Raw genomic sequence first — 23210 nt, 5'->3', positions numbered from 1 at the left:
GCATAGGTGGGCATACCTGGCATGGGAACACTCTGCATTGGGTGGGCATACCTGGCATGGGAACATTGCATAGGGTGGGAATACCTGGCATGGGAACACTCTGCTTAGGGTGGGCATACCTGGCATGGGAACACTCTGCATAGGGTGGGCATAACTGGCAGGGGAACACTGCAAAGGGTGGGCATACCTATCATGCGAACACTCTGCCCAGGGTGGGCATAACTGTCATGAGAACACTATGCAAAGGGTAAACATACCTGGCATGGATACACTCTCCTTAGATGGTGACCCCCTGACATGGTCATACCTGTCATAGAACACTCCTATAAGGGCTGTCATACCCGGCATTGGCACACTAATCCCATAATTGTCTCACCTTTCAGGGGTGACAATCATCCCATGGTGGGGATGATTCAGATAGTCATACATTTTCTTGGGTGGTGATCCCTGGCATGGGCACACATGCCTGGATAAGTGGCACGATCACTGTAGTAATATCTGGTGCGGTCACACTCTGCTCATTGTAGTGATGCCTGGTATGGTTGCATTCGATCCAAAGTCTTCCAATAATTGTGATGCCTAGCTAATTCACACTCTTCACTTAGTACTGATGCCCAATATATTCACATTCTTCACATGGTAGTGATACCTGGCATGGTCACCCTCATCCCAGGATGGTCCTAAATTGCATGAATAACACTCTTCTCATGGTAGTAATGGTTGAGATGGACCCACTCCTTCCAGGGTAGTGATCACTGGCATGGTCCTATTCTTACCAGGGTGGTTATACATGGCAAGTCCTGTGGCATTGATGCCTGGCACAGTCACAGTATTCCCATGGTAGTGGTGCCTGACATGGTCATACTCTTCTCATGGTAATGATGCCTGGTATGGTTTCAATCTATTCATAGTGGCGATGCATGGAATGACGATGGTGATGCCTGCCATGTTCACACTCACCCCACAGTACTAATACCTGACATGTTCACATTCTTTCCATGGTACTGATACTTGGCATGGTCACACTCCTAGGATGGCAGTGATGCCTGGCATGATTACACATTTCCCATAGTAGTGATGTCGGGCATTGTCATACTTTTTGCATGGTATGATACCTGGCATGATAACACTAATCCCATGGTAGCAATGCCTGGCACGGTCTCACTCTTTCCATGGTGTAATGAATGACATGGTCACGCTCTTCCTATTTTATTGATGCCTGGCAAATTTAAACTCTTCCCATGGCAGAGATGCCTGGCATGGTCACACTCCTTTCCACCTGACAGCAGCACTTCTTCTGCTTTTCTCACCCTGTGACAACACAGCAGCCTGAGCTGATCTCTCACTGTTTAATCAGCAGCTCCCCTCAGGTAAATGCAGAGCCGGCCTCTCTGTGTTCCCACATGTCCCACTTTGCTGCTAGTTATCTTGTAAAATAAAGAAAAGGAAATTCTGAGTCAAGTTTAAATAAATTATCAATCATCTGATGATGCAATCATATAACTGTGTGTGTGCGGAGTGGAAAATCACAAACAGTCCGTGCAGTGCTGGCATTGTAACTTTATTAGACTGGTGTGTAAATATTTAATAGGAAACGCTATATATATTGTTATTATTGCTAATATTAAAATATTTTGCTGTTGTTATAATGTCAACTCAACCAGTTATAATGTCAACTCAACTCAGTTGGCATTTATTAAATTGGAGAACTTCATTTAAATCATCTTGTAGAAGAATGGATGTGTGTTTTCCTTTCTGGCCATGTAGGAGTCACATACCGTATTTTTCGGACTATAAGACGCTCCGGCCTATAAGACGCACCCAATTTTAAAGGAGAAAAACCTAGAAAAAAAAGATTCTGAACAAAATACTAAAAAATCACTCTGTGTCAATGTATCCCCTTCTAATCACTCTGACACAGAGTGATCAGAAGGGGATACATTGACACAGAGTGATTAGAAGGGGATACATTGACACAATGTATCCCCTTCTGATCACCCTGTGCCAAAAAATCATACTCACCCGATACCGCGATCCCGCGATGCTGTGGGCTTCTTCTTCTCCTCGCTCTCCTCCCGGCTGCAGCGCGTGTCCCCTCCTCCTCTGAGCGAGGAGAAGCCGACACGCATACCCCAGCGATCCCATAAGCAGGCTGATCCAGCCTGCTTACCGGATCGCGAGGGCACGTGTGCCGGCTTCTCCTCGCTCAGAGGAGGAGGAGGGGACACGCGCTGCAGCCGGGAGGAGAGCCAGGAGAAGCCGGCACCTGTGCCCTCGCGATCCCGTAAGCAGGCTGATCCAGCCTGCTTATGAGATCGCGGGGGCATGCGTGTCGGCTTCTCCTCGCTCAGAGGAGGAGGAGACACGCACTGCAGCCGGGAGGAGAGCGAGGAGAAGAAGAAGCCCACAGCATCGCGGGATCGCGGTATCGGGTGAGTATGATTTTTTTTAATTACCGGTATATTTAACATGTATTCGGTGTATAAGACGCACCCACTTTTCCCCCCCAGTTTTGGGGAAGAAAAAGTGCGTCTTATAGTCCGAAAAATACGGTAGTTCATTTTGGGAAAGTATTTATTACTAAAGCATCTCCATCATGTAACAAATGACCCAAAAAGGTATTTATGCAACTAACTAGGGCTTTCATGAGACATATGTGGGCTCCCATAGCTAACTTCTTCAAAATGCTAGTTGCCTAAATGTTATACTGATCCCATGTCTTCATAACTTTCTAAGTCACCAACCGATTTGCTGTTTTAGAAAATCTAGAAAAATTTGACGTCTTTATCTGTATCTTTGTGGAAGATCATTGACATAAAAGGAACAAGAGGATCAGCATGACAGCTAGGCAACTATCATTTTTAGCAGGAGAAATCAATAAAGGCAACCTTTGCCCAAGAGTTGTATGTGAATATTAAATATGTGTCTTTTGATGTCAGCGAAGTTTGGTGAGGACTGGAGGTGCATTAGGTAGAATCGCTATAAAAAATACTCAGTACAAATGTTATAAAATTTAAAAAGCCACCAAATTTTAGTAACTATTTTTGCAGTTCTGTAAATATTGTGACCACTGTGCGGGTAAAAGGTACAGGTGCAGTCTAAATCCCACTGTGCAATATATACTGCAATCTTCACTATATAGAAGGACCCTTCTATCTATCTTATCTTCTTGGATGTTACAAAAACCTTGTTTTACTGCAAGAAAAAGATTAACTTTTTTTTGCATTATTTATCATTTAACTCATATTCTTTATTTGTAAATTTTTTCTGACTGCAGATTTCTAGACAGTTAACAACTATGCCTTGAGGCTGACATGGGGCACTTTCATTACTATATATGACCTCAAGAGAACTTTTTATGTACATTTCTCACCAAATAAAATAGTTTATGCCGCACAGGATATACAAGCTTATATGTGAGAATGTATGCATGAATTACCATCAGAAAGTGTTATCTATCACTTCCCTAGTTCAGATCTCCATTTAATGACCATGTGTTTCTTAATTATGATTATATGGACAGATCCTCTGCACCTAATTATTAAAGCTTTAAATTGGATCTGTTTTAAAAAATAATATCTTCAAGGTGCTGTAGAATAACAATACATGTGTATATAGGCACCCTTTGGAATATTACCTGTCTGCCTATTGCTATCATAAAGAAATGTTGTGACATACCAGCTTTTTAAGTAAACAGGCATCAGGAAATGGTAAGCTCTCATCGTGCTGTACATAATGCATCAGATGTAAGGAACAGACTTTGTAAGCCATTATTGTGGGCTATGTTACAATGCTCTGCAGATCATCTGATGTTCTTTTTCTGGCTGTCGCACCTTTGGCTTGTTCTGATTGGCAGCATCACTCTTCCACCAAATCTGTAATAGCTGCAGGCTGATCTGCTCTGCACTCGGGCTGACAAATATTTTTCTATGATTGCCTTTAGCTGAAATAAAACCAATTCTAGAGGTCAGCTGTATCCAACTGCAACATCTTCGGGTTATGCTGCATACATTCTATTTTTATTCAAATCATTTGTAAGCAGAACAGGGTGCCCAAAGTTGTAACTATAAGTATGGACTTTCCGTACTGCTGTTGGTCTGCCTTATCCTTTCTGTGTAATGGCATCAATAACATACTTGCAGGGTTTTGGGGAGTAATATTTAAATCGACCCATTATGAATTTAACTGCAATGGACCAATATTGTAATTGTAAGGTGAAATAAAATAGAAACAACTGAATACACAGCCAATTGGAAGGCGGGCCTGTTGCGCCCCCTGACAACCTGATATTTACCCTACCAGCAATGATGTTACTGGCCCACTGGGTTCCTAACATATATTCTGATATTTACTTTGGCAGTGGGATGTAGTAGTAGTACTCTTCCTGGCCATTCATTCTGGATTTAAATGACAGGGAAAGGGATAGACTTTTTTTGGAATTGGTACAGTATCATTAAATATAATATCATACTCTAGTCTATCCATATTTTCTACCCCTAGCTGTACTACTTTTCTTTAGTTCATATTCATTTTTTTTAGCAGTGTTCATGTGATGTATTATCGTTTATGGGCATTGAATAGGCTGATGAATAGAAGACCTTTTACATTGTAAAACATTTCTAGCATAAAACTTCTCTAGCAAGAGTGTGTGTAGAAATAATGTGTTTACACTGCTGCAATGACTTTCCTATGACAATCCAATAAATAGATCATTTAGTCTGTAAAGAAAACCAGCTTGTTCACTCTAATTTGTGTATATAAGTGGTACCTGTGGTTGTTTGGATAATGAGCTAAGACTGAGCCTTCCCTTAGCACTGGAGGAAAACTTGCACATCTAGGTAAGTGTTTCTTAACCAGGCTTCTGTAGAATCCCAGGGTTTCTCCAGAGGTTGCCAGGGGTTCCTTGAGCAATTTGTGACTCTCAGGTCAGTTAGGTGACACCAATGATTTTTTTGGCCATCTGTAGGGGTGGCATTTTTCCCCAATGGCCACCACACTAATTTATTAGTTGTGGATGTAATCATTAAAGCAGGGGTTCCCAGAACACATGAAAGTTATTTCATGGCTTCCATCATGTTAAAAATGTTGAGAAGGCTAGTTTAGAAGAAAAGCTTATGAATTTACTTTGAGATTGTCTACATTTTGCATGTCCAATAAAATGTCTATATATTAGCTATTAACAAACAAAAAAGTTTTATATGTATACAGTGGTGTGAGAAATGATGTGCCTGTGGTGGACGGTGTGAAATCAACACCCTGTTTTGATGTTTTACGAGTGGACATGCAAATGCTATCCAGTCTTGGTCATTACATTAAGCTACTTATAGCAGTGGCAATCTTTTCTCAAGGTTCTCAAGAAGGTTATGGGTTAAATCATGGTAAGGGTTAGGCTGAAAAATGAAATAGTTACTTATGGGTGTTAATGGAGGGATAGGATTTGGTGTGGAAATTTTGGTTTTATTTCATGGTTGTGTAAAGGTCTGACTTTGAGCAGATAGGTTAATGGTTAGGTTTAATGTAAGAGGAGAGAGGTCAGATTTTGGAACTGAGCTCACCTGTTAGGCATAAATATTGCAAACATGGGTACTCACATAAAAATGTATACTTGTTAGCATCTCTAAAACCCCATAATACCTCAAATTTGAAGATACCCTCTAAAATAAGTTCTACTGATTTGTAGATACTAAGAAAGAACATTGTAGTCAGTTCTTAGAGCAAAACGCATGAATGCTAAATACCAGTGCATTCTGATATGCCAAAAGAGATGATTTCCTACTGTTATCATCCCTACCCACCTCTTCATGTGATTTATTATTGGCACATCACTGTATGCGCAGAATTACCAACCTATATGGAAGCAAGGGAGATAGGTAGTCCATAGCACAGCTGACAATCTCATTAGCTTGTTGCAGAAAGCCTTGGTGTTCAGGACCCCAAGGGTGCTTACAAATATCTAAGCAAAGGGAAATGTACTAACTATAACTATATAGTTAGTAGTAATTTTTAAAGGCATTATAGTGGAAGCTGTCTATTTGGAGACATTCTGTACAAATAAAACTTTGGTCACCGGAGTCTTCTAAGAGAAGAGTGACCCTTTTGATGTATTTACTTGTGTTGGTACATTTAAGTTTGAGCTATGGAGCTCTGTAAGCATCATTTTATATCAAAGGAGCAACAAATGTGAAAAGATGCTGAAAGTTGTACCTGCTGTTGAACATTAGGAATACTAAACAATAATATACAGCATTATTTGAGTAAATCAAAACTCAAAGTCCTAATTCTATAGAAATAATGTACAAAACTATCTTACTATTCTTCTAAAAGCACCAATTTACTCTTAGTGAGACTATACTTTAGGTGTTTCCATTCCGACCCATATGGCATGCAGGCACCTACCTAAATACTTCTCTTCTGAAGATCATCACTATGTGATCCTGCCCTGCTTTGCACAGTCTTTGCAATATCAAATTTCCAGTTGGTGCAGAACCTTTGAATAAAAAGTTCTGACTGCATCCAGCTTCCACTGTACATGCAAACTTACTCACTATATTCCTTTTTTATGCCTGAACAGTACTTGTTGGGCCCTGTGTATCTAGAAAAGTGGACACATGCATAGCTGGATGTGGATGCAGTCAGGTCTAAGGCAAAGGCTCTGCTGCTCCACCTAGGGCAAAACAGAGAAGATTTGCAGAACCAGATTGAAGGTACGTATTTGTAGGTGGCTTTTACATAGCGGGCTGGGAGATGTTTTAAATGACAACTTTAAATACTAGCATACTACATACTAGGATATCATTGCGTGTGCATATTGATGCCATCACATCAAACGCTGTTATGTATTTCCCTTTGCCAGTCCTTTTCTGTGCCATAATACTGTATAATACCAGTAAATTGGTTGACTTAATTGTAACAAGATTATATCTTGTTAACTGTGTTTTAAATATGTGAAACACAGGAATACTACCAAGCAGGCTCTAATCTAAGACAACACAAAATAGGTCTTCTGTGCAGGTCAATGACCTCACATAGGCTTCTGCTGGAAATAACATTGAGTAACAATATCATAAAACCAGCTTTGATATAAACTAATGGAGCCTTAAAGTGCTTTTGAAAAATAATTTATCAAACCCACTAGCGTTTTTTTTTTCCTCAGTAGTGAATGGCATTTCAATTGCTGTGTGAATAGGAAATGTTTGCACATTTGGTTCTATTTCATGTATATGTGCAATCTTTAGTTTTTAGCCTCTGCAGCATCAATGCATGTCCATGAGCAGTAATTTGAAAAATCAATTTGCATTGTTCTTTACATTGAACTGAACACGTGATTTCCCAGTCTTCTACTAATTCTTCAATCAATTCAGAGCTGCTCTTTTTATATATTTGCAGTCACACAAGGCTCAAGCTTTGTTAATATTGTTATACGTTCTATTAACCAGATCTGTAATGTTCTTAGGATCTATGGGGAAAATATAGTTTATTGTTTCTGTGTATTGGAGCATTGTGTGTTCTCTGGAAAGTTCATGGGGTACTTACTTCTTCTCAGCCCATAAGTATCTTGAGTATATGTAGGGTTTCTAAAAGGGATCAGGAAATGCTTTTGCAAGTTCAAATCATTTGCAAATGTTTTTATTCTACTGAATACTTGAATAGAGAATTGTGCAATCATGAGAGAATCTAGACAATCATTGGGAATATCGATTTGAATGATTCTGTAATTTCCTGATTCTCAGATAGGTCTTCATCCAAACATTCAGACATTTTACTTATGAGAAAATCCGTCATTCTCCTGATTTGATCACCTTTTTCCTAGATGGGTTTGGTTGTACCTGACAGCATTCCACTGGATTTTGTGTTGCTTACAGATAGGAAATTATCATCATGTAACTCTTTTCTGAGCAGCTATAGTGCAGCCCACCCAATACTAGAGCAGCCCACCCAGGCTTGGGTAGCCTCTGGGTAATGGTTTTAATGATCCCACCGAAAAGAATGAAAGGTTCCAATGTTGCTGGTCGGCTGTATGCAGCATTTATTGTTTTCCCAAGACAAATATTTCTGTGTCCAAACAACCGTGGGCATTGAGGACCTGAATGTGTTGCAGTGGAGTAGGAGGCAGCTGACCATGTGGATGGATCCCAATCAGAACATATGGGGATCATACTCTTACTGATGACATGGGCAGCTCAACTTGAAAAGTCAAGCAAAGACTGTCACTTTCACATCTGTGCTAGATTTCCTCATCTTGGTTTCAGATTGCTGTAAAAAGCTGTCTGGGAGGATCAGACTATGAAAGTAATTTAGATGGACTTTAACACAAAAACTCTTTTTCTGATTTGTCATAAGCATTAGGATCATGTGTGCCTTTTGACAAAGAAAAAAAAAGGCAATGACAAAAACATCAAAAAATAAAAGTTAGCTTGGCCCTTACAGGGTCGTGTAGATAAGGTATTCACATTTATAAGAAAGGTATAGCATTACCTATTTAAAGGATTTTAAAACATGGAGAACTGTTTACTTGCAAATCCCTTGTCTTTGATTCAGTTTCAATAATAGAATGAGCCTAATAAATGTGTATTTCTGTTTTTATTATATATTTTTTAAAGTGCTCCAATTAGTGTAATTTCTTAGCAGTTCTTTATAGCTTTCCATTCATCTGTCACTTTGAATCAAAAAAACTACTGTTTCATTTACAGTTGACAATTCACAAATGGTACCTGGTGAAATTTTAATCATTTTGAAATCTCCAGCCTAGCGAATTGTTTGCTTTTCTTAATATTTAAATAAATAACTATTTACTCAGGAGTAAACATGATTTTTTAATAAAACCAAAAGAATATCAAACATGTTACAAAGAAAAAAATGTAACAGCCAGCACTTAAGGAACACATCCATATACAGAACTTAATCTCTTTTAACAGGAGGAAACCCTTAATATATATCTTTCAGATCTTCATTAATCCCTGCTATAAATACTATATCCACAACTCACAGTATATTAATGTGGTGCTCGGTGTGAAGAATGCCTCTTACATTGCTGGCCTTGGGTAAAATGTCTTCATTACAGATGACTGTCACATAAACTGATTTTAAAGTTACAAACTGCTCATTGATTAAGGAGGCCCCAGCAACTCAACAGAACCCTGGATGAGAAACACAATTTGAAATCACAGTCATATAAATACACAGTCCTATAATCACAGCCATGGTTCATGCGGTCTTGTATTCCATTTTCATTTAATAAAGGTGAAGCCTGGCCATGCATCTTACTCACTAAACAATACCCCTACACTCTATACACATACACCCTCTATAGCATAATGGCCCAATAGGTAATAAAACACTGACCTAGGTGGCCCAAAATTGTCCACATCACCAGGTGGTAACATGGGCACTCAAGAGTCCTCCTTCAAGTGCCTATGTTGCCACCTGGTGATGTGGACAGGTTCCAAAAACTGTTCATTAGTTGTGTTCTCTCATGTCCCAACACTGACCCAATGATTGACCATGAGGGGAGGCAACAAGACAGTTGAGTTTCAGGTCCGGGCTATAGCAGTGGATCACTGGTTCTCAGAGAGCCATAATAACGTGTCTTGTGATAGCTAATTCAGGCAAGGTAAAAAGGGAAAATTGTAAATAGGCGGGAGCAGAAAGGGTAAAGTTTTTCTAATGATGGTCTTTACCATGAATTGAATAATTTGTTGATTTTTTTTTATTTTATATATTTTCATGCTTCTAAAATAAGAAAGAGACACCGAATGGATATAGATTGGCTTTACAAGTAAAAATGTATTTTTTGTTTTGGATTGAATTACTGATCGTATGCCACAAAACAGAGGTTTTCCTGGATGGTTCATGAATTGCTGGTTTGTATGCACATACCTGCTGTTTATTGTATTATTTACACATAAATGTTGACAGCATCTTAGCAACCAGCAAGTTCTGATATCCTGAATGTGCAATCTGTGTATCCATATGTGACATTTCATTCTTGCTATTCTGCTGTATGTCATGTTTGGGAAATTGTGATGTGTGCTATGTGGAAGCACAGTCAATTAAAAAGCATTTTGCTTTGGCTGCACGCGATTATGGGAAGATGCCAAGATGGCATTTCTGCTGTCACTAATCACATCCTAATAACGGCTTTGCTATTATTAAACAAAACTTAGATATTACAGTGAGACCAGCATGTGGGCTGAATACCCATCGAGGTAAATGGATCGTGAAATATGGGCTTTATTAACCATGAAGACTCATTTTGAAGTGAACCAGGTAGCTGTTTAGTCCTAGGAATATTTTTTCCTGCAACACAGAGGCATCAGGACTGGGTTTATGGTGAGGCAACCTGAGCAATTAGCCCCACCTTCTTCAGGGCCCTAACTGGTAGAATGGTCAAGGTGCAGGAAGGTAGTATGCTGTGTATTGATGGATCCCTCTTAATATTTGCCTAGGGTCCCAATTATGCCTAAAACCACCCTCTGATTGGCATCATCATACCACCTTTCACTTCCTAGTAGGAAATCGTCTGAAATAAACAAATAAATGTAACATTTTAAGGGTACACTCCAGCCAACAGAAATCTTTATTTATTAGGTACAGACAGAAAGGAGCATTTAGCTAGCTGATAAGTGTCGTTGGCTGCGAATTTAAATGAAAAAGTATTTTTAATAAAACTTATTGTTCTGGATCCTCTTTGGCAATAGTCTGATGTGTCTACAGGTGTTTCCCACCATCACAAAGGAGGCCATTAGATTTCTGCCATGTTAGATCAGTAATAACAGTTGTAAACCCTATTGATGGCTGCCCCTAACCCCCTCTGTTCTTCACTAAACAGAACATACTGGTTAGCAAAGACCCGATCAGCCTTTATGTACATCTATTGTTGATAAACTGTCACCAGAAAGAATCTCTAACAATCATTTCAGCTTACAATAATTCAAATTGTGTACTTAAGTTAGGACACAACACTTGTCATGGTCTCCTGTTTTTCTCTGTTTGCAAGTAAAGGAGGCAAATAATCATTTGTCATATACTCATTTCAGACAAGTCAATCTGTGGTAAGGCTATGGCATTTACAAACACTAAATGACCTTTAAAAATAGATCTCACTGACCTCTGCAGGCACTGTAGCTGCAGGCACTGTTCTTCTACTTGCCTCCCCAGCCGACAGTGGCTTGTCACCCCTCTAGCTTTCTTTAATCTGTAATAAAAACAGATTGAGTATTCTAAGAAGAGCAAGAAGGGGGAGCTGAGCTACTGAGAGAATAATTCGGACAGCTTTGGTTTTCCTGCTGTATGTGGATTATTTATTCTACACCACCTGCAGTTGCACTTGCAGAGCTTGTTACAAATATGAAAAATTAGTCCATAGCCTGACCATAGTTTACTTTATGTTTTAAAACATTGGCCCTGATTTATTAAAGCTCTCCAAGGCTGGAGAGGATACACTTTCATCAGTGAAGCTGGGTAATTAAACAAACCTGGAATGGATTTCTTCAAAATTATTTGCTATCAAATATTTTTTAATCCTGGACTAGATCCATTCCAGGTTTGCTGGATCATCCAGCTTCACTGATAGTGTATCCTCTCCAGCCCTGGATAGCTTTAATAAATCAGCGCCATTATCCTGGTTTATCCTGATATTATTTAAATTATTTAAATCCTGGAATTTTTAAACTAAGCTGTTCATAATTACTTTTATGGAATGTCTAATACCTTTTTTTAATGAGCTGATGGTTTAAATTAGAAATGTATGCAGATATTTCATCAGCGTAAGAAATGTAATCAGATTGCTATTATTCTAGTAAAATGTTATTTTCTGGCAGAGAGTTTATAAACTTGTTTTTCACTTTCTTGTCTGTTCATCTCTTGCCTGAAAAGAAGAACAGGAAGCATATGTTGTGATTTACAACACACCGCTGAGGGGTACGGGAGCTCAATCTGCTTGTGTGCTTCTTTCCACTGCAATTGTACTGAATGCCAGATTGGGATCCAAATGCTCAATGGATCCCACGCTGAACACCATACAGTGACTGAGGATGGGGTAGATGGTATCTTCAGCAGGCGGTGCTGTAGTTTCTGGCAGCTTGTCTGCTGCTCTTGTCAGTTCTTTTAAGAAATAAATTAGTAGATGGGGGCTATTAAGTAGGTTTGATTTGGATGATTAGCTTTACTCAGAATGAAGAGAAAGGAGACATTTGCATATTTTCTTCAGTTATGGATAATTAAAAGTAGGAGTCTTGCTGGAAATTACTGTTAATTAGGATCACACATGGCTCTCAATCAAAAGTTTACAGAAATGCAAAAATATTTAAAGGATAAGTGCTTGTTTGTTATGAAAATAGGCTATGGCAAAATGATTTTAAAGCAGAATCTCAGCCAAAATATCAAGAAAAAAACAATAGCTTCAGTATTCTCCACAGACATTTTTTTTAGCTGGGTGGGAAGAAGATGTAGGTGGGTGGTGGCACCTGTATTGTGACCCAACTTTTCAGTTACCACCCAAAAATAGCCGGTGGTTACTGAAAAGTGCCAGGTGGTGCTAAAAAGGGGCCGGGGAGAACACTGAGTTTTTCTTGCAATGTTTACCTTCAGTCCAGAGATGTCTCTTGCTCAGCATCATTGAACCCCCTTCTTTTAAACCCAGGTTGTTCTAGTTCTTCCCCAGTGTGTGACTGGACAATAAAAGGAGAAAGGGCACGGTGATGAGTGTAGGCCCTTCGCTTAAAATGCGCTAGTATTCATTTTAATCCTGGCTGCCCAGATGATAATGGTGTAGCAGTTTTGCTGTCAGACAGGACTTCAGCAAATAGCATTGAACCTGGGAAAGATGTCCCCTTTCCCTTCTTGTCTTGGGAATTAGGTAAGGCTGTGGTGATGTCGGCTGTAGCCAGGCGGTATACAGAATTGAAGCAACCCCTTATAATGGGTTGTCACAAACAGTTCCAATTCTTGAACTCTTCTTTTCTGATCAATTAGGAACATTTGTTAATAAAGCCACTGCTTTGTACTGGGATCATCAAGGTTTAGATGAACTTTTGTAATAAAAGCTAACTTACTAAAAACCTGGGCAACTCAAACTAAACATCTGAAGAAATAATAAATAAGCTTTGAGTGAAAAATGCACATTAAAATGTTTGGTCAATCCACAATCCCTGGCCGATAAAACTATATGCCCCATCGGATAGACCACAGCCCACTAGCAGTATAAAGAAAAGTACAGTACATAATATCAGATAGTATACTAAAAGCTTGTGCTTTTGCAGTAATTTAATATAATTACACAGTTAGGAGAAGCAAATGTTAATTTTTATCAGAACGGTGATCTTTCTGAAGTTTTTGTTTTTATTTGAATCCTCTATAACATAGTTACCTGTTAAACTTGTTTGTATTTGTCCACTTCTTTCATCAGGTTTACAACATTGCTTGTTCTGCTGTGAAATTGTACAGCATCATTGTCACCTTGTGATAGTCTTTAGCTATATATACATCTTAGGTCAGTGTTCTGTTTAAGTCCAAGGATCCTTCAGGTTCCTGGGGGTTTCTTGAGCAATAAGTAGTTTATGACAAACAAGTTAAAGATTTTTACAATTACAACAATAGGTATTTTTTTCTTTCTATTCAAACCTTATGAATAAATGCTGACTATTCCAAGCACCCCTGTCGGTACTAAATTCTTTGCTTCATCCATTGTAACAGCTCCTTGTGTTGAACAGTTTTGCCTGTTATAGGAAGTGAAATAATAATGGTTCTATTATAAGAAGCAAAACTATGTTATAGGGAAAAAAAAATACTCATAGTATTACAATAAAGTTGTATTGCACCGTTTACACTGAAAGGAATAAATCTAATTGTTCATTTAAAATACATTGGAATACAAAAAAAAATATCAAATAATGACTAATGCACATATCGTCAGTTGTCCTTGATATGCTTTCCAGACACTGATCGCGATTTGACTCAACAATATTGTAAAGGTTAAAGTAAAGCTTAAGCCTCTTTCTCTCTCTTGGGCTGAAGTAAGGAACAGTCTACCATCCTCTATATTGCAAAGTGCATTGGTATGATGTAGTCACTCTGAACAGCATATTCTCTAATATTGTGTTCTGCAACCCTGCATATTAATTGGTACATTAAGTGGCCCAATGAACTCGGCTCATTCAAATCCACAGTAGGGGTAAAACTAGCTTTGGTAAATGTTATAATTTCAAAAGAGTACACATTTTGAAACATAAAGCAGCCTATATATATATAAGTTCTATCTGCTTTATAGCTGGACTTACAGATTCTCTTTCTAGTAGTATCCATAAGTTGCACTCAATCAACATTTCCACTCTGGGCAGTGAAACAGAGTCATTGTACTGTAATAATAAATGGAAAACACAGCATGGGTATATTACTGCCATCATGGACTATACATATGTAACTACAGTGTTTTTAAATCTTATGAGCCAGGGATTTAAGTGTGGGTCTATTTGAAGAATGTGAGTGGGTAGGGAAAATTGGTGGTGCAGGGTAAATTCATTCCTGGCATTTATGTATACTTTTATATTTTATCCTATTTCAGTGAATAACCTACAGTCATACATACTGATGCTCCTATTCACTTCTACCTATGACAGTTGCCATTTGTAGCTATGGCTACAAGCAATTTCAGAATAGTTGAATGTATTAGTATTCAACGCTTGCTGTTAGACTCCTGTCACCTGTATATACTTTATATGTGTTCTGTTGATTCTTCATTCAAGATGATCACAAGTTGATGCCTTTTAAAAAGTGAGAGAGAAGAGGACTGTTTGAGATTTACAGCAATCGGAAGATGCTTAGCAAAAGTTTATGAAAGGGACAAATACGTTGTATCTTAAAAAGAGTTTTTGTAATGATAACATTTATTGTGTTGGTAAATTAACTACATTATCTGTATTTATTATTTCATTATTAGTCACAAAAGTGGGGACCTATATTTGTATGACTTCATTTTACTTCTCATAGTCAAAATTGGCCATATTCCCATCTGCTCACCAACCAACTTATCAGGACAATAAAGAACTGATAAGGAAATTAAGGAGGTATCTTGGATGACTTTTTACAGAAAAGTCAATATTTAAATGGCTAAACAGGTTTACATTTAACATGAGGTTTATGGTGCCCTAGACAAAAACTTTGGTTTAACCTTTGTAGTGCATATGAACCCCAACTGCAAGGGTAGTTTTAATTTTCCCTTTAGTTAAGTTTTAACAAGCAGTAAAAGGGTCTTAAGCTTGAAGGTTTTATTACTCAAAACTCATAATAAAATCTCTGAAGCGGGGTTTAAGTCAGTTTAAACAGCTTAGAAACATCTGATGTGTATTTACATTAGATTACTGACAAGATGTAATCGGAAAACGTTTAAGATTTCACTAAACTTTAAAATTAATTTCTCCCTGATGCATATATATACAGATGTGAATGAGGATGTGCTTTCATTGCCTGTACAGAATACATCATTTTTATAGTATGTCTAGTCTATACTGTATAAAATCTAGGTGCATCACTGTTTATTTTTCAATTTTTTATTCTGTCAGTAATGAGAAATACGTATCATTACATTTTACTGTAATAGCTAAGGTTCCCTTTCACAATGTATACAGACATACTTGATTAAAAGTCCATAGGCAAATTTGTCTAAAAAGCTCAACAATATTTGCCTGAATTATTTTTACATTTAACATTAAAAAGATGGTTAGTGCTCAGTTACTGATAGTTTTGTTAGTTAGTTTTTGTTAGAAAGATTGACAGGCTCAGCAGTTATTAGCCTGACTTAAAGCAAAACTAAAGTTAAAATTTATAAAATTGTTAGCAAACATTTAGTTTTTTTTTACTGCAGCAGGGACATCGCCTGCCCAATCATAATTTTTTTAAATGACCCTACCTGTTCTGACTTTATTATCAGCAGCCAGGGCATCATACACCAAGTTGTGCATGTACAATTTGTATATATTTCAGAAAAGATTGCTGACAAGGGGACATTACCTGTCTAATCTGCAATAAACAACCTACCTGCTCACAATTTTTAGAGTCTCATACATGTCCTATAATGTTCCAAAATGTGCATAATAACAGCAATAGGAATGGAAAAAAACATTACACATGAACTACCATGTAAAATATATTTATACAACCAATCACTCACATGAAAATATACTTTTTTCTAAAATCAAAATAATATATAAATTCATATATAATAATAGCCAGTGGTAATAACAATTCTAGTGATGTGTAACTGTCCCACATTTCTAAAAAAATTATGCCTTATAAGTAAAGCATGTAGCACATATTGGTTTATGTTTGTTCCACTCAATGGTGCCCTAAATAAAATATATTCAGTTACTGTTACTATAGGTGAATGCATTTCTATTGGTATTTAAATGAAAAACCCTTTTTGACCATTTTTGTGCTCAGAAAATCTGAAATACCTGATAGAAAAATAAAAGCATCTTGAGTGTTTTTAGAGTGTGCCCATAAAAGAGAAATAACATTTTACCCTTTTTATTTATTTATTTTTTTTATAACTTTTTAGACAGTAAAAAGCTTTCTATGTTATGTTTTCTTTCTTCTCATACTGGCTTAAAATGACTGCTTAATGGAGTCCAGTCCTAGTCCTAGACAGTTTTTGTATGTGGGTGAATTTCTTCTTGTACTACACTTCCACAAAAAAGTTATATGATATAAAACATTCAGTCTTGCACAGATGAGCAACAGCCTACTGTGCATGCCAATATTCATCTTTCCATAGCATTCGTACAAAGTAACAAAACAAAACCATAGAAGATCAATAAAACTCTGGGAAATATACTTTACTGAGATAAATATAGATAAAAGTATTTTAAACCTCTAGGCCAGGCATGGGCAAACTATAGCCCGCGAGCCGTATACGGTCCAATAGGGATGTTTCTCTGGCCCTGGCGGGTGCCACCCCCAACAGGGTCAGGAGAAGGACCCCACTGGGGGGCCAGAGCTGTGGAACACGGCCCTTGGCTCTGAGCCTGCGATGGGAGAGTGGGCGGGCTGTGTCCCTGCACACAACCTGCCCATTCTCCCATCGCAGGCTCAGATTTGCGATGTAAGAGTGGGCTTGGTTATGCAATCATGATGTCACTTTTAGTGGTGTCATTATGACATAACCCCGCCTACTCTCCCATTGGCCCGCCCGTCAAATTTTTTTTCAGATTGTGGCCCCTGAGTCAAAAAGTTTGCCTACCCCTGCTCTAGGCTGTCCTGTGTCAAGGCAATGTATCCAATAAACTTCTTTAACTTTTATATTTTTCATGATTTTATTTACCCTTTACATTACCTTTGTGATAGGAATATACTTCTGCTGCTGTTGTAGTATAAGGTGTCCAATGGAGTAGATGTATAATGGAGTAAATGGCTTCTATGTATGGTTTCATATAAAAAGGGTTTATTGTTTGTTCACTATACAAATTACTTTATATTCTGCTGTTAAATATATTGTGGCCTGATGAAGAGGCTTTGTTCAAAACTGTTGCCTGTTTGTTACTCATGGATGAATAAATTATTCTTTGTCCTATTGCATACATTGAGAACACGCAGGTAGCCCCATCCTACTAAAAAGTGCAAGTCCCAGACGTCAGCTGAAGATGCTAAAGTGTTCCTGTGCCAAATCCAACAAAGAAACAACTGTAGGCACTCAGATCATATTAAACCTAGAAAAAGGGGAAGGGTGTCCATGAGCAGAGCAATACAGAGAACAACTCTCACCACACTTCCCAGCTAGTCAGCAAAAGAATCCCCTAAAAAACAGTTTCAGAATGCCTTTTTTATTTAGCACATTTGCAGGTTTATGTACTTTAAATAGCAAATAAAGCCCAAAAGCAAAAGGCTCCCTCTGTTCATATAATATGTGGATTATGTTTGTTATGATAGGACTGCCATTAGCCCCTTCAGTATTCCATAAAGTAAACTAGCTATATGGCTTCAAGGTGAAGACAAGGCTTATTGTAGCATTACCAGGAGAGGTTGAATGCTTGGTTGGTATTTGTAGCTGACCCTTACCAAAAGGGAAGCACTAGGAGGTGGCCTTGGTGGGAAGAAGTTCTAAGCATGGGTTCTTAGGACTACTTCCCACCAAGGCCACCTCCTAGTGCTTCCCTTTTGGTAAGGGAAATTAAAAACCAGCCCTTCTTCTTGGTACTCTTATTCAGTGAACGTTTGTATATGAGTGAAGTTCAGAGTAGGATATAAAGTTGGTTGTGTTCTTTTTCTGTGCTACTGTGTACTCCACTCTACCAATCTAAAAGCACTAACAATGTTTTCTAGCTTGCAATAAGATGGGTTTACCCCAGGAACCCATGTTTTTTCTGTGTGAGAACACACTCCCTTTAGGGGGTTGGTATCATAATACCAGGAAATGTCATTCTTTAAAAAGAGAGAGAACATGGTTGTTTCCAGGGCGGACTTTGGAGTGGCGTGATTGCTTGGTGTTCCTTGTTCAATCATATTTTGCATTCTTAGAAAAGTTCTGTTATGATTTTGTACTTCAAGCTTGATGGAGACAGCTGCAACTGCACCCAGTTATAAATATTACAGTATTTTATAAATAAACTTATAGTTTGGTGACTCACAGCACTTTAGGCCCCACCTCATTCTCAAGTGAATTCTTTCACAAGCAATTATTGCCCAATGCCAAAATAATACCTAGTGTAGTATTCTTGGTAAAATTTACTTTAGCTCATATAACCCTCAAAACATTACAGTATTCAAATGCTTATTCTGTTATTGGATGTCTGATAATAAACTCCATCTTTAGAAAACAGTTTTTAAGTTCTGGATATGTGAGAATTATACCACCTGCAGTTTTTTAATTTTGGTGTCTGTGACCCAGTTTGGGAGATTTACCCCTCCTTTCTAAAATTCACTGGTAAGGTAAACATCCCCGTATCATCAGTTCACCAGTTTTTTTATGATATAAGCTTTAAAATGTACATCATTTTATAATTTAGTGTATCTGCAGCATTTTTTAAAATGTTTTTACCATAAATTACCGTGTCCTAGCCATAAATTACCATTTTTTTCATTTACGCTGTCCTCAGCGTAAACAATAAATAAAAGATGTACAAAATCTACCATACTTAGAATTCTTTAAAAGCTATGGAATCAGCAGAATCAGACAGGCAGGTTATTCAGTATTCCAGTTTTAGAGGTCAACAATGTTAGTTTGCATTATCTTTCAGTACAAGTCTTAAATCTGGTTACAAAGTTTCATCACACACGTGAAATATGTTTCAGGAGATTGTTCTCACTATATATATATATATATATATATATATATATATATATATATATATATATATACACGTCATTTACTCATTTCATTAACTGAAAATCGGACTTCTGTGGGTTCTTTGTATATGATGATACTATTCTACTTCCTAGTTTGGCTCCTAAACTTTCCAGTTTAATGTTTCAGATCATATCTCTCCTCCCACACTTCTCCTTTTTGAGGAAACTATATCCCTATGAATCTTTATATTCCATGAAGAATGCACACATGCCTGGTCTGTGGCAGGTCATTGCTTGTATGATGACTGCAACCAGTCTTTCTTTAATGATGACTTGCTTTACCCCTACTTGGGAGAATCTACATTGATCTTATTAGTGACCACTATGACTAATATTATCATTCGCTGAGAAGTTTTTGCACTGTGTTGTAAAAAGAAAATTGGACAGTAATGATCATAATATATTTTACCAATTAAAGTATGTAGAGGGATTCAGGACTGTATGTAGAGAACATACCTTTGAATATTGGCATTTTGTTGTATGAGCGTGTCTCTTTTAGTAAAATTACTGTTAGAATGGGGTATTGGGGATTCGGTAAAGGGGACCTAAACTCAAAAAAAAACAAAAAGTTACCGGGAGGTAATGCTAACTGAATGAAAGTAAAACTTTGGCTCTTGATGGCTTTTTGTTCTAGCTCTATTCTGTATGGTGCAAGCTAGCTGCCAGATAAAGTTTAACTCCGGGGTGGGTAATCAGCCATTCATCTGAAAAAGATCACCATGCTCTTGGAAGTCCACCATGGAATCAGTGTTGTTCCTCCAATGTGGCGATGACAGGTTGTGGCCTGTGATCATTGTAGGGTGTCTGCACACAGCAAAATCTGTGCCATAATCAGCAAGTATGCTGTGTATACTTTCTGATTATGGCAGAAGCTTACCACCCACCAATGAGTATATGTCTATTTTAAATTTATTTAAATTTATAATTACTGGTAAAATAATCACCTACTACTGTGTTCTTACCAATGTTCTTTTCCACCCAACTTCTGTAGCCTATACAAATCCCAATGGTATTATGCCCAGAGGACAAATGTAAAAACTGTAAATGTTAAGTCCACCTCGTAAATAAGTGGCGATAATTGTAGTAAATAAAATTGTTCTTGAACGTGGCCTCCAACATGTTTAGAGGGCCACATGATTTGTTTAATGATATGATAACAGTTTAAATTTGCTATCATAAGTCCATAACATTGTAATGCACAGAAAAAATAAAAGTTTATGTAAAACAATAATGTAACATTATGAGCCCATTCATGTTTATTTATTGCACTAATGTGCAGTAAAATATACCATGTTTCCATTTGCTAAAGCCTACATTAGCCGCTTGCACCTGATTAGAGGTCTGGAGCACTGCAAGCTGCACGCTAAGCACTGGTGGGCTGCATCTGAACTTCGATTGCTTGTTGGACACTGGGGGGTTTGGTAGTATTCCTTTCATTATGATTGGGGGGCAGAGACACAAACCACTGCAGGATAATCTCACTTTAAGATTTATAGGAATTTGATACTTGCACATTAATAAATAAAATAGCCTTTGGGTGGAGTAGACCCTTAAATATTCCCTCCTGCAGAGCAGAATAAATAATACTTGTCATATAAGTAATTATAAATTATAATAGAATACAGTACTGTTGTTTACTGAACCTAATTATTTTTCAGATGACTAGAAGCCAAACAATTCAACCTGACCTATATACATGAATCAAAGATGTCAGCTCAAATCAATTAGAATAGGGAAAACTAAAATGTCTTCCGATGTGGAGATGAATGATTTTATTAGCTTAAAAAAAGGTTACAGACTAAATAAAAGGCTGGATGATGTTTGAAATTGTTCGATAGATCTAATTCATGTCTTTCCTTTTTTTTTTTTTTGCAATGAGTGCTATCATTGGGTCTGTGAACTGGTCCAATCTTTTTGTGCGTCCTCTCTCACTGTATCTATTACACACTGGGGAATGATGATATACTCTTCAACGGTACAAAAAGGGAAAATGATGAATTATGGGAGCTGAGTTTATCCTGGACCATTATGGGTATTACAATTGTTGGTTCTAGGTGTATTGGTTCCTTGTGTGGCTGTGATGAACGATCCCATTAGTTTGGTTCCTAGGCCAACCAGCTTACAAGCCAATGGACATAGAGGCATCAGTCAGCTGACCAGGGTAGGCAGAAAGTACAGATTTACTTTATTACGTGTATTAAGAATACCGGGACTGAACTGTGTCTTTTATTCCAGCATCTTCCTCTTTATATTACTATCAACCATTAGCATCCTTGAAACTAAAACTTTTTTGTGTATATAAATAATATGAAATCCTATGTCCAACATAGTAAGGAGAAGTGGAAAGAAATGAACAGCTGTGTTTGTGCAATGGTTATATGTAGTAACAGAAATATTTAGTTGTGTTGTCAGTGTGGGAAATGTGGGACATATGTTACATAGAAATGTGTGGCATGAGATCTACAGTTTCCAGCCAGGCAACCACAAATTATGCAGTAGTGTGGTCAGGATTAAAATAAAATGCTATCAGTGGGTGAGGGATGTCTGGTTTGCTAGTGGTGCAGAATGTCTAGTCTGTAAAATGAAATCCACAGAGCCAAGGAAAGATAAATACAAAACTAATACATTTAACTTTAATCTGTCCATCTTTTTCATTCAATTAAAAAGTGTAAATGTAAAGCCATTTTACCATTTTTTTATGTGGTAATGTTAAAAATAGCTTGTTTATATGTTTAATATTTTGTGTTCATATTGGGGCAGCCATATTGGACCTGCTCCGGTACCTGCTTTGCAGTGCATATTGCAGGATGTTACCTAAAGCCTGATTTAGGCATACAGCATGGGCTACAATATTCACCTGCAATCTGGAATTGTCTCCACTTTTCTTTGTGCAACTCCAGCGATTGGGGCATCCTGCAAATGGCAACATGGCCACATAATTTGAAGATGGCATGATGGCATCATTTGTTCATATTCTGCCTGTGGGAATCACCCAGTATGGAGAAGTCAAGAGAGGGAGGACCCTTCACCATTAAGTGACCGACATCTTGAAGAATGATATAATACTACAAAAACCAAAAAGGAACAGCCAAATTAAAAATTAAAAGACAGTTTGCAAGAGGACAACCTAGTATATATTAGGAATCTCCTATATTTCACTAATAAAGTATTAAAGTCTTTTTGTTTAATTTCCATATCTACAAGTTTGTTTATGTTTAATATTTGTTTACATGCCAGCTATGAAGTCAGCCTTCTGTATCTTTTCTTTTGAAGGTACCTTTTGGTGTTCTGTGGGTGACCTGATCACTGGCATTATTTTTGAAGGGTAATTTTTACTTCAAGTGGGTTGGCAGGAAATTAATAAGTGATCTGATTAAATATTGTTCATCAGCCCGGAGGCACTGCATGCCATGGATCACTAGGCTTGGGAAATCAGGAGACCTTTCTCCAGTTACATAACTGTCCAGTCTCGGAAACAAAGTCTTTGCTGAATGCTTGCTATGCCAGGCTTACAATCCAGGTCAATTCCCACTGTCTTACTGGAGATGAAGATGTAGTATATTAGTTTATTAAAGGTAAACTCCAGTTGTGGTATTATTTATACCTTTTACTTATGGTATAAATTGTTTATTTATACCTTTTAGCTTATGTTCAAGAACTCAAGCTAAGTATATATTACTTTGCCCTTCTTTTTCTGCTGCATGCAGGAGTCTGAAAGGCAAGCAGCTTATTTTGTGCACTAATATTTAAAGAAAAGCACAAACTCTTTGGAAATACCTTGTAACAAAAGTTTATGTATAGCAACACTTCAAAAAAAGGCCTGAAAAAATAAATATTTCCATAAACATTTAAAATGTCCCTTTAGCACCATCTCT

The 23210-nt window shown here is 37.6% G+C and overlaps 1 protein-coding gene across 1 annotated transcript in view; it reads left to right on the top strand.

Moving 5' to 3' along the window:
* The window catches only part of CHN2 (chimerin 2), a 165784-nt gene that overhangs the window by 1249 nt on the left and 141325 nt on the right, over positions 1-23210 (top strand). The window lies entirely within an intron of this gene.

This window comes from Pyxicephalus adspersus, chromosome 5 (genome assembly GCF_032062135.1).
Source record: "Pyxicephalus adspersus chromosome 5, UCB_Pads_2.0, whole genome shotgun sequence".
Classification (NCBI taxonomy): domain Eukaryota; kingdom Metazoa; phylum Chordata; class Amphibia; order Anura; family Pyxicephalidae; genus Pyxicephalus; species Pyxicephalus adspersus.
Note: the sequence above shows the minus strand (reverse complement) of the source record. Positions and strands in the feature narration are given on the sequence as shown.